Raw genomic sequence first — 15,225 nt, forward strand, 5'->3', positions numbered from 1 at the left:
ACACGCTAAACACTATTCGGAGGCAGGGGGTGGGACAACAGGAAGGGGAGGAACTACAGGAGGATTCATATGCGCAAGAGACAACAACATCACCAAGGTCCAGACATTCATCATCACCAACGCAGCAGGCATGGGACCATGGGGGACAGGGATCAACAAGGGCGCATGGTAGCAGGCGAAATGTTGAGGAAGGTGCAGGAGAACATGAAGAAATGGAGGACGAACTGTCCATGGACATGGAAGACTCAGCGGATGAGGGAGACCTTGGTCAAATTTCAGTTGAAAGAGGTTGGGGGGAGACGTCAGAGGAAGAAAGAACGGTTAGCACCTCTATGCCACAAACACAGTGTGGACTTGGTCCGCATGGCTGCGCAAGACACATGAGCGCCTTCTTGCTGCACTACCTCCAACATGACCCTCGTATTGTCAAAATTAGAAGTGATGATGACTACTGGCTTGCCACACTATTAGATCCCCGGTACAAGTCCAAATTTTGTGACATAATTCCAGCCATAGAAAGGGACGCACGTATGCAGGAGTATCAGCAAAAGCTGTTACTCGATCTTAGCTCGGCTTTTCCACCAAACAACCGTGGTACAGGGAGTGAATCTCCCAGTTGTAACTTGACAAACATGGGACGGTCTTGTCATCTTCAACAGTCTACCCGTACCAGCAGCACCGTATCTGGTGCTGGTAACAGCAATTTTATTGAATCTTTTCATAATTTTTTTAGACCATCCTTTGCAAGGCCACCAGAGACAACAAGTCTGACACATAGTCAACGGCTGGAGAGGATGATACAGGAGTATCTCCAAATGAACATCGATGCCATGACTTTGCAAATGGAGCCTTGCTCATTTTTGGCTTCAAATCTTGAAAAATGGCCACAGCTCTCCACTTACGCCTTGGAGATTTTGTCGTGCCCAGCTGCCAGCGTTGTCTCTGAACGTGTCTTCAGTGCTGCTGGGTGTGTGCTGACAGATAAGCGCACGCGTCTGTCCTGTGACAATGTGGACAGACTAACGTTCATCAAAATGAACAAGTCATGGATCCACAAGGAATTTACTACCCCTGTGTCATCCTGGGGAGAGTAAATGCTTGTGGATTTTGATTGTGCTTGATGCAAATCTACCTGTGAAGTGTACAACTGGGGCACAAGTGCTGCCACTGAAGGGGTGGGTGTGTGTGTGGCCCAATTTTTGGAAAAAAGGGAGTCTCCACTTGGAGTAACCCTTGCTTACATTGTTTTTAAAAATGATCCAAGATGAACAGAGCTGGGATCAGGAAAGACTTTGCTACCTACCCTGGTGTCATCCTGGGGACGGTTAAGTATGGCGTATTTTTGAATGTGCTTGATGCAAATCTACCTGTGAAGTGTACAACTGGGGCACAAGTGCTGCCACTGAAGGGGTGGGTGTGTGTGTGTGGCCCAATTTTTGGAAAAAAGGGAGACTCCGCTTGGAGTAACCTTGCGGTGTTTTACATGATTTTAGAAGGGCATGCCATGCCTATATCTGTGTCTCATCCTCTTTTTCCTTGTAACGCTGTTTTGTTTTCGCATGAGAATTTGTCCTTGTCACTTTCCCATGTGTTTGTATTGTGTTGTGAGTTGTTTGTCACCTTTTGGACACCTTTGAGGGTGTTTTCTAGGTGTTTTTTTGTGTTTGTGATTGCCTCCCATTGTTTCCTATGCGGTTCGAGTGGTTCGGCGAACCGAACTCGAGCTGAACCACAGCCGGTTCGCTCATCTCTAGGCAGGACACATCGCTGCGTTTGACACTGTGTGACAGGGTCACAGTGACTGCTGAGATCGTTATACAGGTCGCTACTGCGACTTGTATTGTTCCTGCATCGCTGGTAAGATCTGACTGTGTGACATCTCACCTGCAACCTCCCAGCGACTTACCTGCGATCCCTATCAGGTCGCATCGTTTTCGGGATCGCTGGTAAGTCGTTGTGTGTGACTGGGCCTTTAGGCTAATGTCGCGGGCGGAGGACGTGACGCTGCGCTCACCCACTGCTCGGGTCCGCCTGCTGCTGCTGCTCGGTGGTGGCTCGAGCGGTGGGCCGGATCCCGGGGACTCGAGCGGGGTTCCTCGCCCGTGAGTGAAAGGGTGAGAGGTGGTGTGTGGTTTGGGGATATTGTCCGTGACGCCACCCACAGTTGTGGTGAAGTTGTGACACCACCGCTGCTCTGGAAGGGGATCCCGGGAGCGATGACAGGGAGCAGCTTGGATGTTGGTTCTCCCCTCCGTGGGTAGGAGTTTGGTTGTCCCGGGGCCCCGGTGAGGGTTAGGGATGACAGGCGGGTTACGGGGCCTGGTGAGGTGCAAGGTCGCGGGGGCAGCGCTGTGCCGCACGGCACGGTGGTACTCACTCAGCCAGTAATTTACACGGAGTCTCTGGTCAAATAAACGGCTGGATGGACGGGTCCCACAGACGGCTGCGGTTGTTCTCCTCCCGGTAGGTTGATGGTGACTGCCTTTCCCTGCACCTGTGTTATGTTCTCGGTTCTCGTGGCTTCCCACCGGTAACCCGCTCCCCAGCTTGGATGGATGCTGAGGGAGCCCCTTTTGCCCGCATGCTCTGGCCCTGGGAACTGTAGCCTTGGCGGTGACTGTGTTTCCCTTTACGGTGTGAGCTGTTGCCTTCAATCGGGTCTTGATTGCTGGGAAACCCTGGAGGTTCCCTTCGCTAACGGATTTGACCAGTTTTACGGCGACTCCTAGCCTGGTCGGGGTCCGTAGGCCCTGCCGAATGGTGCTGGCTTCTCTTCACTCCCCGATCCAGTACCGGCGGGCCACCACCCGTCCCCGGTCCTTACGGTTCACTCCAATGAGCCTCTCCTGCAGACGGTCACCACCGTCTGCCAACCTTGCTGTATGTGCCCGGGCCACACACCCGGACACGGTCAGTCTCCTCTACTACCACTTCACTTCTCTAACTCCAAACTGAACTCTCTTACTTCTCCCGCCTCCAGGACTGTGAACTCCTCAGTGGACGGGACCAACCGCCTGGCCCACCCCCTGGTGTGGACATCAGCCCCTGGAGGAAGGCAACAAGGATTTGTTTTTGACCTCGGTGTGCCTAGCCGGGGTGTGGGGTGTGTTGTTGTAGTACCTGTGACAACCTGGCTTGTCCAGGGCGCCACACTAAGGGTGCCAATACTTTTGTCTGGCCCATTTTTGGCGTTTTGCATGAAATGATCAATGATTTGATTTTTGTTTCATTCTCTTTTGTGTTTTTTCATTGCAAGCAAAATAAATGAAGATAATAATACCAAAGAATTTGTGATTGCAATCATTTTCAAGAAGAAACTGAGTATTATCTGACAGAATTGCAGGGGTGCCAATACTTTTGGCCAGCACTGTATCTAACAAAGCCATTACAGACCCAGCAAGGTAATTAGTACCACATAGGTACTAGCAAACCGGAACAGTTATTAACCCCTTCAGCCCCCTGGCACTTTCCGTTTTTGCGTTTTTGTTTTGTGCTCCCCTTCTTCCGAGAGGCGTAACTTTTTTATTTTTCCATCAATCTTGCCATATGAGGGCTTGTTTTTTGCGGGACGAGTTGTACTTTTAAATGAAATCATAAGTTTTACCATATAGTGTACTGGAAAACGGCAAAAAAATTCCAAGTGCGGAAAAATTGCAAAAAAAGTGGGATTGTACAATAGTTTTTGGGATATTTTATTCACCGTGTTCACTATATGGTAAAACTGATGTGTGGGTATGATGCCTCAGGTCGGTGCGAGTTTGTAGACACCAAACATGTATAGGTTTACTTGTATCTAAGGGGTTAAAAAAAATTCACAAGCTTGTCCAAAAAACGTGGCGCACGTTTTGCGCCATTTTCCAAAACCCGTAGCGTTCTCATTTTTCGGGATCTGAGGCTCAGTGATGGCTTATTTTTTGCGTCTCGAAATGACGTTCTTAACGGTACCATTTTTGCGCAGATGCTACGTTTTGCTCGCCTGTTATTGCATTTTGCGCAAAATTTGCGGTGACCAAAAAACGTAATTTTGGCGTTTGGAATTTTTTTGCCGCTATGCCATTTACTGATCAGATTCATTGATTTTATATTTTGATAGATCGGGCATTTCTGAACGTGGCGATACCAAATATGTGTGTATTTTTTATTTTTTTAACCCTTTAATTTTCAATGGGGTGAAAGGGGGGTGATTTGAACTTTTAGTTTTTTTTATTTTTTTTTAATTTTTTGAAACTTTTTTTTTTACTTTTTTTTTTTTTTATTTTACTAGTCCCCCTAGGGGGCTATTGCGATCAGCAATCCGATCGCTCTGCACTATCTGCAGATCTCAGCTACAGAGCTGAGAACTGCAGATTTGCTGCTTCACTTTCAATGCCGGCTGTATTCCGGCATTGAGAGGAAGTGACTCATGTTAGCTACAGGCGTCATCACATGACCCTGTGCTACCATGGCAACCGCCGAAAGTCACGTGATGATGTCACGTGACTTCCGGTGGGGGCGGGGTAAGTCACTGTCATGGCGGCGCCCATATACATATCGCTGCCAAGACTTTGGCAGCGAAATGTAAGGAGTTAATGGCCGCGGGTGGAAGCGATTCCACCCGCGGCTAGCAGGCACACATATCAGCTGTTGATAACAGCTGATATGTGCGCGTCTCGCCGCCGCCTGCCGGCGGCAGGGGGCGGAGCTTACTGGCACACGATCCATGACGTATCTAGTACGTCATGGGTCGTTAAGGGGTTAACAGTCTAATATACAGAATTTCATCATTTTATTATTATTAGGTTCACTATCATTTATTGCAGGCATGGTGGCAAAACTGAACCATTTTTTTTTCAAACGTTTATTAATTTTTTCAATTTTTATAAGCATAACAAAATATTCATGGTTACAAAAGAAGAACATTCGTCTGACAGAATGTGACATAATAGGGGATGATGCCCCAACTTGAAATTCCAAACTGTTCTTCGGTTTGAGATGATATACGTTGAACCAAAACAAAAGTATTAAGAAATAACAAATGCAATACAAGTCATTAAAGTCATTAAACCCCTGTGTCGTCCCTGAGTGCTTCCGAATTTTCTGGCGTGCCTTAATACTCAAATGATATGTGCACACACAGAATGTGGTGAGCCTTCCTCATAAAGATGGCTGCAGCCAAGGTGCAAGATGCTGATGTCACAGCCACTCAACCTCCACACTAGAGGGGAGGGGCGGCTGCTTAGCATAAGACATGCACAATAATAAGGCTTGTGTCGCAGGCGGAGGAGGGGACGCTGCGCTCTCCCACTGCTCGGGTCCGGCTGCCGCTGCTGCGGCTGCTGCTGCTGCTCGGTGGTGGCTCGAGCGGTGGGCCGGATCCCGGGGACTCGAGCGGCGCTCCTCGCCCGTGAGTGAAAAGGGGGGGTGATTGGTTGTGGGGGTTTTGATTATGAATATTGTCCGTGACGCCACCCACGGTTGTGGTGATTTTGGTGACACCACCGCTGCTCTAGACGGGGATCCCGGGAGCGGTGACTGGGAGCAGCTTTGTTGTTAGTTCTCCCCTCCGTGGGTAGGGGGTTTGGTTGTCCCGGGGCCCGGTGATGGGGTAGGGATGAATGGCAGGCAGGTTACGGGGCCTGGGGAGGTGCAGGGTCGCGGGGGCAGCGCTGTGCCGCACGGCACGGTAGTACTCACTCAGCCCAATGATGAAGACACAGTTCTCGGTAAAACACACGGCTGGATGGACGGGTCCCACAGACGGCTGCGGTGTTGTTGCTCCCAGCAGGTTGGTGGCAACTGCCTTTCCCTGCACCTAAGATGTCTGTACGGTTCCAATGGGTTCCCACCGGTAACCCACTCCCCGGCTTGGATATGGGCCGGAGGAGCCCCTTTTGCCCGCAGGCGCTGGCCCTGAGAAACGGTTGCCTTGGCGGTGGCGGTGTCTCTCTCACTCGGTTGGACTGTTGCCTTCTGTCGGGACTTGACTGTTTGGAAACCCAGGAGGTCCCCTTCACTAACGGATTCGGCAAATTCACGGCGACTCCTAGCCTTGCCGGGGTCCGAAAAGCCCCTGCCAGATGGTGCTGGCTTCTCTTTGTGTACCGGTCCGGTACCGCCGGGCCACCGCCCGCCCACGGTCCTTACGGTAGACTCCAATCAGCCACTCCTGCAGACGGTCACCACCGTCTGCCAACCTTGCTGAACTGTCCGGGCCACACACCCGGACCAACTTCAGGCTGCTCAACTACTACTTCCTTCTGCTCACTTTCACTTCCAAACTCAATCTGCCTGGTTTTCCCGCCTCCAGGACTGTGAACTCCTTGGTGGGCGGGACCAACCGCCTGGCCCACCCCCTGGTGTGATCATCAGCCCCTGGAGGAAGGCAACAAGGGTTTTGTGTTCTGGCTTTGGTGTGCCTGCTGGGAGTGTGGGGTGTGTGGGTGTTGTGCTCTGTGGTGGCCCCTGGCTTGTCCAGGGCACCACATTCCCCCTTAGTTAAATGCAGACCGTCCGCGGGCTGCCCGTCCATCACCGGTTTTATTTTCACCAACTGAAAAATATTAAAAAAACGGTAACAGACATACAATTATAATAACATCTTCCCACATCGGGAGGTACTCTTACTTAAACGTTACTAACGGTTGGAAACGGTTACGGCTTCCGCTCTCTCCCACCCAAGCAACCTGGCCCTGATGCTGCCCCTAAGCAAACATGCAGCACCCCTTGACCCCAGTCCAGCACAAGTTGCCCAAGCGGGTTCTGTCCTTTTCAGGGGACCCACGTCCATGGGGAACCCCTGAAACCCCCAGAGGATTGCCACCGGTTCCGGTGGTGGCTGTGCCCCGGCCTACTCCACTGCGGGCCCTTCCTCCAATCTGCCTCTCCGGAGGTGGTAACGGTGGGAGCTGTAACAAACATTTTTATTTACATGACACTAGTTTGTAGTTGCCCTGCAAATTCTCGGGCCTGTTCATAAGTAGTTTCTTATGTAAAGTGGTGAAGGGGGTCCCAATGGGGACCAGCTGCCAGCTACGACCGGTTCCAAATCACAGTTGACAATCAGGTAACTTTCTTCTGTTTCATTCGCTTATCATTTTCAAACTTTAAAACACACATATGGTCCCAACGGGGACGGTGACAACGGCATTCCGCTGCCCTTATGGTGCACCTTCGTCCTCCCCACTCGGCTCTGGGTGGAAGAGCACGGGAACCAGCCACTCCAGCGCATAGCAGACGCAGCGAGGAAGGGCCGCCCGATACCCGTTATTTCCACTCCGGGGGATGTAAGTGGCCTCCATGTCATGCAGAGCGACGACTCCTTCATCTTCTTCCGAAACGGGCTCGGTGTCAGGCCCGGAATCACTATCGTCCATCCCTGCGCCAGGCGGGTTGCCGCCAGCTGCCGCAGCTTCCAGGCTCGTCACTCTCTCGGCCACTGTTACGAAGGGGTGTACGCCCGACGGGCCAGACGTAGCGCGGTGCACGGGCAAGGAGGACGGAGGCGGCATGAGGGCCAGGGGCAGACCGGGTCCCTCAGCCGCAACGGCCGGTCCCTCGGGGACACAGGGGCGTGGCTCACTCACCAGCTCCTCCATCATGGCCTCCATTCCATACACCCGTGCGACTGCAGCTACCTCCTCCACCTCCACGGTCCACTGCTCCATCAGCCTACAGATCTGGCTCCGGTAGTGTTGGCAGATCCCTGCCGTTCGGGCCCTCAGCCATGCCGCTGTCCTGGGCACCGGCTCGGTAGCCTCCGCATAGCTAGGTGGAGCGGACATTCTTTGCAAGGGTCAGCGTATCGTGGGGTTCCGGCGTCCCTATCTGTACAGCCGCGAGCTACATGCGGCCAGACGCCATTTCGTCCCCCTTAGCCTCTTTCCGGCTCCTCCTCTATCGGGGCGGGGTTTAGGCCTTCGCGCCTCCACTACTCGAGGAGACGCTCGAGCGGGAACTCTTCGCGCCCAAGATGGCGGCTTTTCAAATTTTCCGGCCGGACACCTCCGGCGGGTTCGAATCCTGTTCGTGACGCCAAGTTGTCGCGGGCAGAGGAGGGGACGCTGCGCTCTCCCACTGCTCGGGTCCGGCTGCCGCTGCTGCTGCGGCTGCTGCTGCTGCTCGGTGGTGGCTCGAGCGGTGGGCCGGATCCCGGGGACTCGAGCGGCGCTCCTCGCCCGTGAGTGAAAAGGGGGGGTGATTGGTTGTTGGGGTTTTCATTATGAATATTGTCCGTGACGCCACCCACGGTTGTGGTGATTTTGGTGACACCACCGCTGCTCTAGACGGGGATCCCGGGAGCGGTGACTGGGAGCAGCTTTGTTGGTAGTTCTCCCCTCCGTGGGTAGGGGGTTTGGTTGTCCCGGGACCCGGTGATGGGGTAGGGATGAATGGCAGGCAGGTTACGGGGCCTGGGGAGGTGCAGGGTCGCGGGGGCAGCGCTGTGTCGCACGGCACGGTGGTACTCACTCAGCCCAATGATGAAGACACAGTTCTCGGTAAAACACACGGCTGGATGGACGGGTCCCACAGACGGCTGCGGTGTTGTTGCTCCCAGCAGGTTGGTGGCAACTGCCTTTCCCTGCACCTAAGATGTCTGCACGGTTCCAATGGGTTCCCACCGGTAACCCGCTCCCCGGCTTGGATATGGGCCGGAGGAGCCCCTTTTGCTTGCAGGCGCTGGCCCTGAGAAACGGTTGCCTTGGCGGTGGCGGTGTCTCTCTCACTCGGTTAGACTGTTGCCTTCTGTCGGGACTTGACTGTTTGGAAACCCAGGAGGTCCCCTTCACTAACGGATTCGGCAAATTCACAGCGACTCCTAGCCTTGCCGGGGTCCGAAAAGCCCCTGCCAGATGGTGCTGGCTTCTCTTTGTGTACCGGTCCGGTACCGCCGGGCCACCGCCCGCCCACGGTCCTTACGGTAGACTCCAATCAGCCACTCCTGCAGACGGTCACCACCGTCTGCCAACCTTGCTGATCTGTCTGGGCCACACACCCGGACCAACTTCAGGCTGCTCAACTACTACTTCCTTCTGCTCACTTTCACTTCCAAACTCAATCTGCCTGGTTTTCCCGCCTCCAGGACTGTGAACTCCTCGGTGGGCGGGACCAACCGCCTGGCCCACCCCCTGGTGTGATCATCAGCCCCTGGAGGAAGGCAACAAGGGTTTTGTGTTCTGGCTTTGGTGTGCCTGCTGGGAGTGTGGGGTGTGTGGGTGTTGTGCTCTGTGGCCCCTGGCTTGTCCAGGGCGCCACACTTGCACTGGGAGCCCATCATATAATAAGTGAAATGCACAGTGTCTGAACTGTAACCTATAAATGACGCCAGAAACCCTGGTCAGGCGGGCAAAACATCACTATATAGGTGCATCTCGCACGGATACACGAGACGCACAGTGTCTGAATTAAGGCCTATAAATGACGCACAACACCAGGTCCAGGCAGGTCAGTTAGCACTATATGAGTACATAACACATGACAGGCTCACCATTTTCCACCTGAATTCAAAAGGTCCACACACATCCTGCAAAAATGGATAAAATGTGCCATACCTCAAATAGTGAGATATTAGTTTATATTTTGGCCCAAAATATGTAAGCTCGCAATCCGTTCGTCAAGGATTCTCACACTTGCGAGTCCCTACACTGAATTAGTTAGAAAAACCACAGGAGGAGCCAAGACAAATGATATGTGCACACACAGAATGTGGTGAGCCTTCCTCATAAAGATGGCTGCAGCCAAGGTGCAAGATGCTGATGTCACAGCCACTCAACCTCCACACTAGAGGGGAGGGGCGGCTGCTTAGCATAAGACATGCACACCCTCTAGTGTGGAGGTTGAGTGGCTGTGACATCAGCATCTTGCACCTTGGCTGCAGCCATCTTTATGAGGAAGGCTCATCACATTCTGTGTGTGCACATATCATTTGTCTTGGCTCCTTTTTGGTGTTTTTTTGATATAGTTCTTTGTGGTTTTTCGTGCCTTAATACTCCCTTATTGTCTCGTCTCCCCCTCCCTCCAGAACCCACTCCTAGGTGATTCTCAATTTACCCAGGTTTGAACCATTTTTCACAGCTAAAGTAAACCTCAAAACTTTAACCCAGGTACTTAGCAAACATATTGTATCCATTTAACTGTATCACTTTTTGATTATATTTATATTTAATCATAATTCCATTTAAGGCTACTTTCACATTGCGTCGTTTGGCATCCGTCACAATGCGTTGTGTGACGCATGTGACGGATATGTTGTAAATAGTGTGATAATAAAGGCAACGGATTCCTGTGAAATAACACGTTGCGTTAGTTTTCTTTAGCCGAGAGAGACCCCATCATCACCACACACACCGGCACTACCGCCCCCATCATCACCACACACCCCGGCACTACCATCCCCATCATCACCGCACACACCCCGGCACTACCGCACCCATCATCACTGCACACACACCGGCACTACCGCCCTCCATCATCACCGCACACACGCAGACACTACCGCCCCCATCATCGCCGCACACATGCAGGAACTACTGCACCCATCATCACTGCACACACCCCGGCACTACCACCCCCATCATCACTGCACACACAAAGGCACTACTGCCCCATCATCACCCCACACACCCCGACACTACCGCACCCATCATCACCGCACACACCCCAGCACTACTGCACCCATCATCACCGCACACACCCCGGCACTACCGCCCCCATCATCCCCGCACACACGCAGGCACTACCGCACCCATCATCACTGCACACATCGGCACTACCTCAGTGACATCCCCGCTGACAGCGCAATTCACTTCAGTTGCTGCGTGGAGCTGAGAGTGGTCATGTTCTGTGGCTGCTCCTGTCAGCTTCATGTAGCAGAGCTGAAAGTGTCGTGGAACCTCTGTGGATTACGTCGGACCTGGAGGGGTATTTAAAGATTTTAATAAAGTGGTGAAAGAGGGTGTATTTTTGTCTTTTATTTCAAATAAAGGATTTTTTTCGGGTGACTGCAACCAATCATAGGCGCCGGTGGGCGGGGGAAGCAGGGAATACGAGATGGAATAATGAGTGGCCGGCATTTTCAAAAGAGGAGAAACCGCCAGAGCAGTGTGACAGCCGTGCAGCACCGCGCCCGTGATCGGTGAGTATAAGAGAGGGGCTGAGAGGGAGAGACCGACTGACAGAGAGAGATAGAGAGACCAGGAGTGATTTTAAATGATTTAGATTGTTCTGCTGGACATGCTGAGCATGCTCAGTAGAACGTGACGGAATCAGTCAGCGGATTTCACCGCTTAGCGCTTTGCAGTGGAATCCGCCACCATAGACAATCATTAGACACCTTGGCGGATTCCAACGGAATCCGCCAAAGTGCGTTATTTTCACAACACCAAAAACGTTACATGCTGCGCTCCCTCCGCCCGATGCTCAGTCAAAATAACGACTCAGCATCGGCCAACGGATGCAATGAAGACACTTGCATCACAGTGCGTCGTCAATACAAGTCTATGGAGAATAGTGCAGTCCGTTAACGGACTGCGCTATTTTCCATAGCGGCGGATTGCGAGGAACGCAAGTGTGAATGTACCCTTATATTGTTACAGTAGTTTATTGGTGGTGTTCAATCTTGTCAGCCATCATTGAGACATATTGTCCCCACAGCAACAAAACCCTGTACCACATTGACAAGATGGGGGAACCACCCACTCAACGTATCCTTTAATTTACTTGGTGTAGATATAGACTATTTCTGATCAATCTGGAAGTACACCGTGTGCAGAATTAGTAGGCAAGTTGTATTTTAGAGTTTTTTTTTATTATTGATCAACAACTATGTTCTCAATCAATCCCAAAGACTCATATCTGTTTGTGCAGGTAACTATTACTGTGCAGAATTATTAGGCAACTTAATAAAAACCAAATATATTCCCATCTCACTTGTTTATTTTCACCAGGTAAACCAATATAACTGCACAAAATTTAGAAATAAACATTTTTGACATGCACAAACAAGACCCCAAAAGATTTGTGACCAATAGCCAGCTTTCTTTATGATGACATTCAACAGCCTACCATCCGTAGATTCTGTCAGTTGCTTTATCTGTTTATGATCAACATTGCATGCAGCAGCCACCACAGCCTCCCAGACACTGTTCCGACAGGTGTACTGTTTTCCCTCCCTGTAGATCTCACATTTTATGGGGTTCAGATCAGGTGAACAAGGGGGCCATCTCATTATTTTTTCATCTTTTAGACCTTTACTGGCCAGCCACGCTGTGGAGTAGTTGGATGCATGTGATTGAGCATTGTCCTACATGAAAATCATGTTTTTCTTGAACGATACTGACTTCTTCCTGTACCACTGCTTGAAGTTGTCTTCCAGAAACTGGCAGTAGGTCTGGGAGTTGAGCTTCACTCCATCCTCAACCCGAAAAGGTCTCACAAGTTCATCTTTGATGATACCAGCCCATACCAGTATCCTACCTCCACCTTGCTGGCGTCTGACTCGGAGTGGAGCTCTCTGCCCTTTACTCATCCAGCCTCTGGCCCATCAAGAGTCACTCTCATTTCATCAGTCCATAAAACCTTTGAAAAATCAGTCTTAGGCTATGTGTGCACTTACCGGATTTTGCCGCGGATTTTTTGCGGTTTTGCTGCATGTTTCGCTGCAGAAAATGTTCATAACATCTCTGCAGTGAATCACCAGCAAAACCTATGGGAAAAAAAAATCCTGTGCGCACTATGCGGAATTTGACAGCTGCATGTTTTGCTGCGGGATTCCCGCAGCAAAAACAATTGCATGTCAATTCTTTTCCGCACGTCGCTGCGGGATTTCACTCCATTGACTGCCATGTAATCGTGAAATCCTGCAGGGAATAACGCAGGCAGCAAATTCTGTGCGGTTCACTGCGTTTTCCTGCGTTATTCCCTGCGGTATTTTGCGGTTTACCTGCGGTAATGTACATCGCTTGCCTGCGGTTTTGCAGGGAAGTGATGTCATTATGACAGGAAGAGGAAGCGGAGCAGAGAGTAAACACACAGAGATCCCAGACACACACAGACATAGAACACACACATAGAATACACATAGAAAGCAAACGGAAATATAGAAAACAAAACACGTGTGCTCCGCTGTATTTTTACCGTCCAGCCGAGGTAAGCACACAGCGGGGGCCCGGTATTCTCAGGCTGGGGAGGGAGAGGGGCAGGGTTAATGTCCCCCGCCTCACTCCACCTCCCGCAGCCGAGAATATCAGCCGCAGCTGCCCCGGGACTGTCGCATGCATTATGCGGCAGTACCGGCGTGTCCCCGACTCTTCCTGCCGCCGTGTAGCAGTGGCAGTCAGGGTAATACAAGGAGTTAATGGTGGCGGATTGCCGCCATTAACTCCAGGCTTGATCATGGCAGCGTCTATGTGACAGCTGACATGATCAACCCGTAAGTAAAGTGAATAAAACACACAGAAAAATCCTTTATTTTAATTAAAACACAAACAAGCCTCGTTCACCATTTTATTAACCCCTCCCGAAACAAAGCTCCGGCGTAATCCACCGCTCCTGCTTACATCCAGCCGTGACTGACAGCGCTGAATGAATGCAGCCTCGCAGCGAGACAGCAGAGGTAATTACCAGTCATTTCCCACGGCCGGTAATGTGAACTCACTGTCGACCGTGGGAAATGCAGCCATCTATCTATCTATCTATCTATCTATCCCTCTATCTATTCTTCTGTCTCTTTATCTATCTATCTACTATCTAAGAAGGAAATGATTTTTTTTTTTTTTCTCTTCAATGTGCTTTATTGCATTGAATGCAATAAAGCACATGTACCAACCCGCATGCGGCAAAACCGCGGCAATACCGTGAACAATACCGCGGTAAAACCGCGGCAAACCGCATGCGGTTTTCGGGTGCGGTTTGCCGCGGTTTTTTACCGCGGGTGCGGTAATCTTTCAGTGCCTGCGGAATTTTCTTGAGAAAATTCCATTTTCCAGTGCGCACATAGCCTTAAGATATTTCTTGGCCCAGTCTTGACATTTTATCTTATGTTTCTTGTTCAAAGGTGGTTGTTTTTCAGCCTTCCTTACCTTGGCCATGCCCCTGAGTATGGCACACTTTGTGCTTTTTTGATACTCCAGTAACGTTGCAGCTCTGAAATATGGCCAAACTGGTGGTAAATAGCATCTTGGCAGCTTCATGCTTGATTTTACTCTATTAATGGGCAGTTATTTTGCACCTTCTTTGCCCAACACATTTTTTGCGACCCTGTTGGCTATTTGCCATGAATGATTGTTTGGTGATCACGCTTCAAAAGTTTAGCAATTTCAAAACTGCTGCATCGCTCTGCAAGACATCTCACAATTGTGGACTTTTCAGAGCCCATCAAATCTCTCCTCTGACCCATTTTGCCAAAGGAAAGGAAGTTGCCTAATAATTAAGTACACCTTATATAGGGTATTGATGTCATTACACCACACCCCTCCTCATTACAGAGATGCACATCACCTGATTTACTTAATTGGTAGTTGGCTCTCAAGCCTATACAGCGTGGAGTAGGACAATATGTATAAAAAGTATCATGTGATCAAAATACTCATTTGCCTAATAATGCTGCACGCAGTGTATATCTTGTGTGCATAGTGCAGGAGTTTTGAAGTATCATCATTATTATTTATTTTTTTTGTCAGGAGATTTTTTGCATGAGATCTCCAGTCACTACTCGCAGCTTCACTTCCATCCGAGATATAGTGTACTTGAGCGCTGATATTTTTACTATACAGAACCTGGAACTTGTTGTGCCATCCCCGGCGCAGACTGTCCATGAGACTAGAGCGCCCCCCAGTGGCAGTCCCTTTCATGTAGTCAGTAAGAGCCGGAGCCATTACAGCAAGAGTTACAGCTTCATCGAGCCAGCTGGAAGCAGGAACAAGCAGGGCTGCACACAGAGGACACGTGGAAGTAGAGAGTCACAGAGCGGCACTGCTGATAGGTCTGCACAAGCTCCACAGCTGGTCTTCCTAGGTGTTTTTTTTAACCTTTTTTTCCCATCACCATTTTATGCAAGTTTTTTTATAGTCTTTTGTTTTTTTTCTGGTATTTTCTGGCTGTTATATAAATCCATTAACCCCTTCACGACCGCGGGCCGTAAAATTACGTCCTATTTTAACGTGACTTAACGACCAGGGACGTAATTTTACTGCCTAAACTTCATTTGATTGCCGTGGCCATAGCAACGGCTTTCAAATGATGTCCCCTGCT

At 50.6% G+C, this 15,225-nt stretch overlaps 1 pseudogene; it reads right to left on the bottom strand.

Annotated features, from left to right (window-relative positions):
- LOC142243851 (dol-P-Man:Man(5)GlcNAc(2)-PP-Dol alpha-1,3-mannosyltransferase-like) overlaps positions 1 to 14,849 on the bottom strand; it is a 134,169-nt pseudogene extending 119,320 nt beyond the window's left edge.
- Between the last annotated feature and the right edge of the window lie 376 nt (positions 14,850 to 15,225).

This window comes from Anomaloglossus baeobatrachus, chromosome 6, assembly GCF_048569485.1.
Source record: "Anomaloglossus baeobatrachus isolate aAnoBae1 chromosome 6, aAnoBae1.hap1, whole genome shotgun sequence".
NCBI lineage: Eukaryota > Metazoa > Chordata > Amphibia > Anura > Aromobatidae > Anomaloglossus > Anomaloglossus baeobatrachus.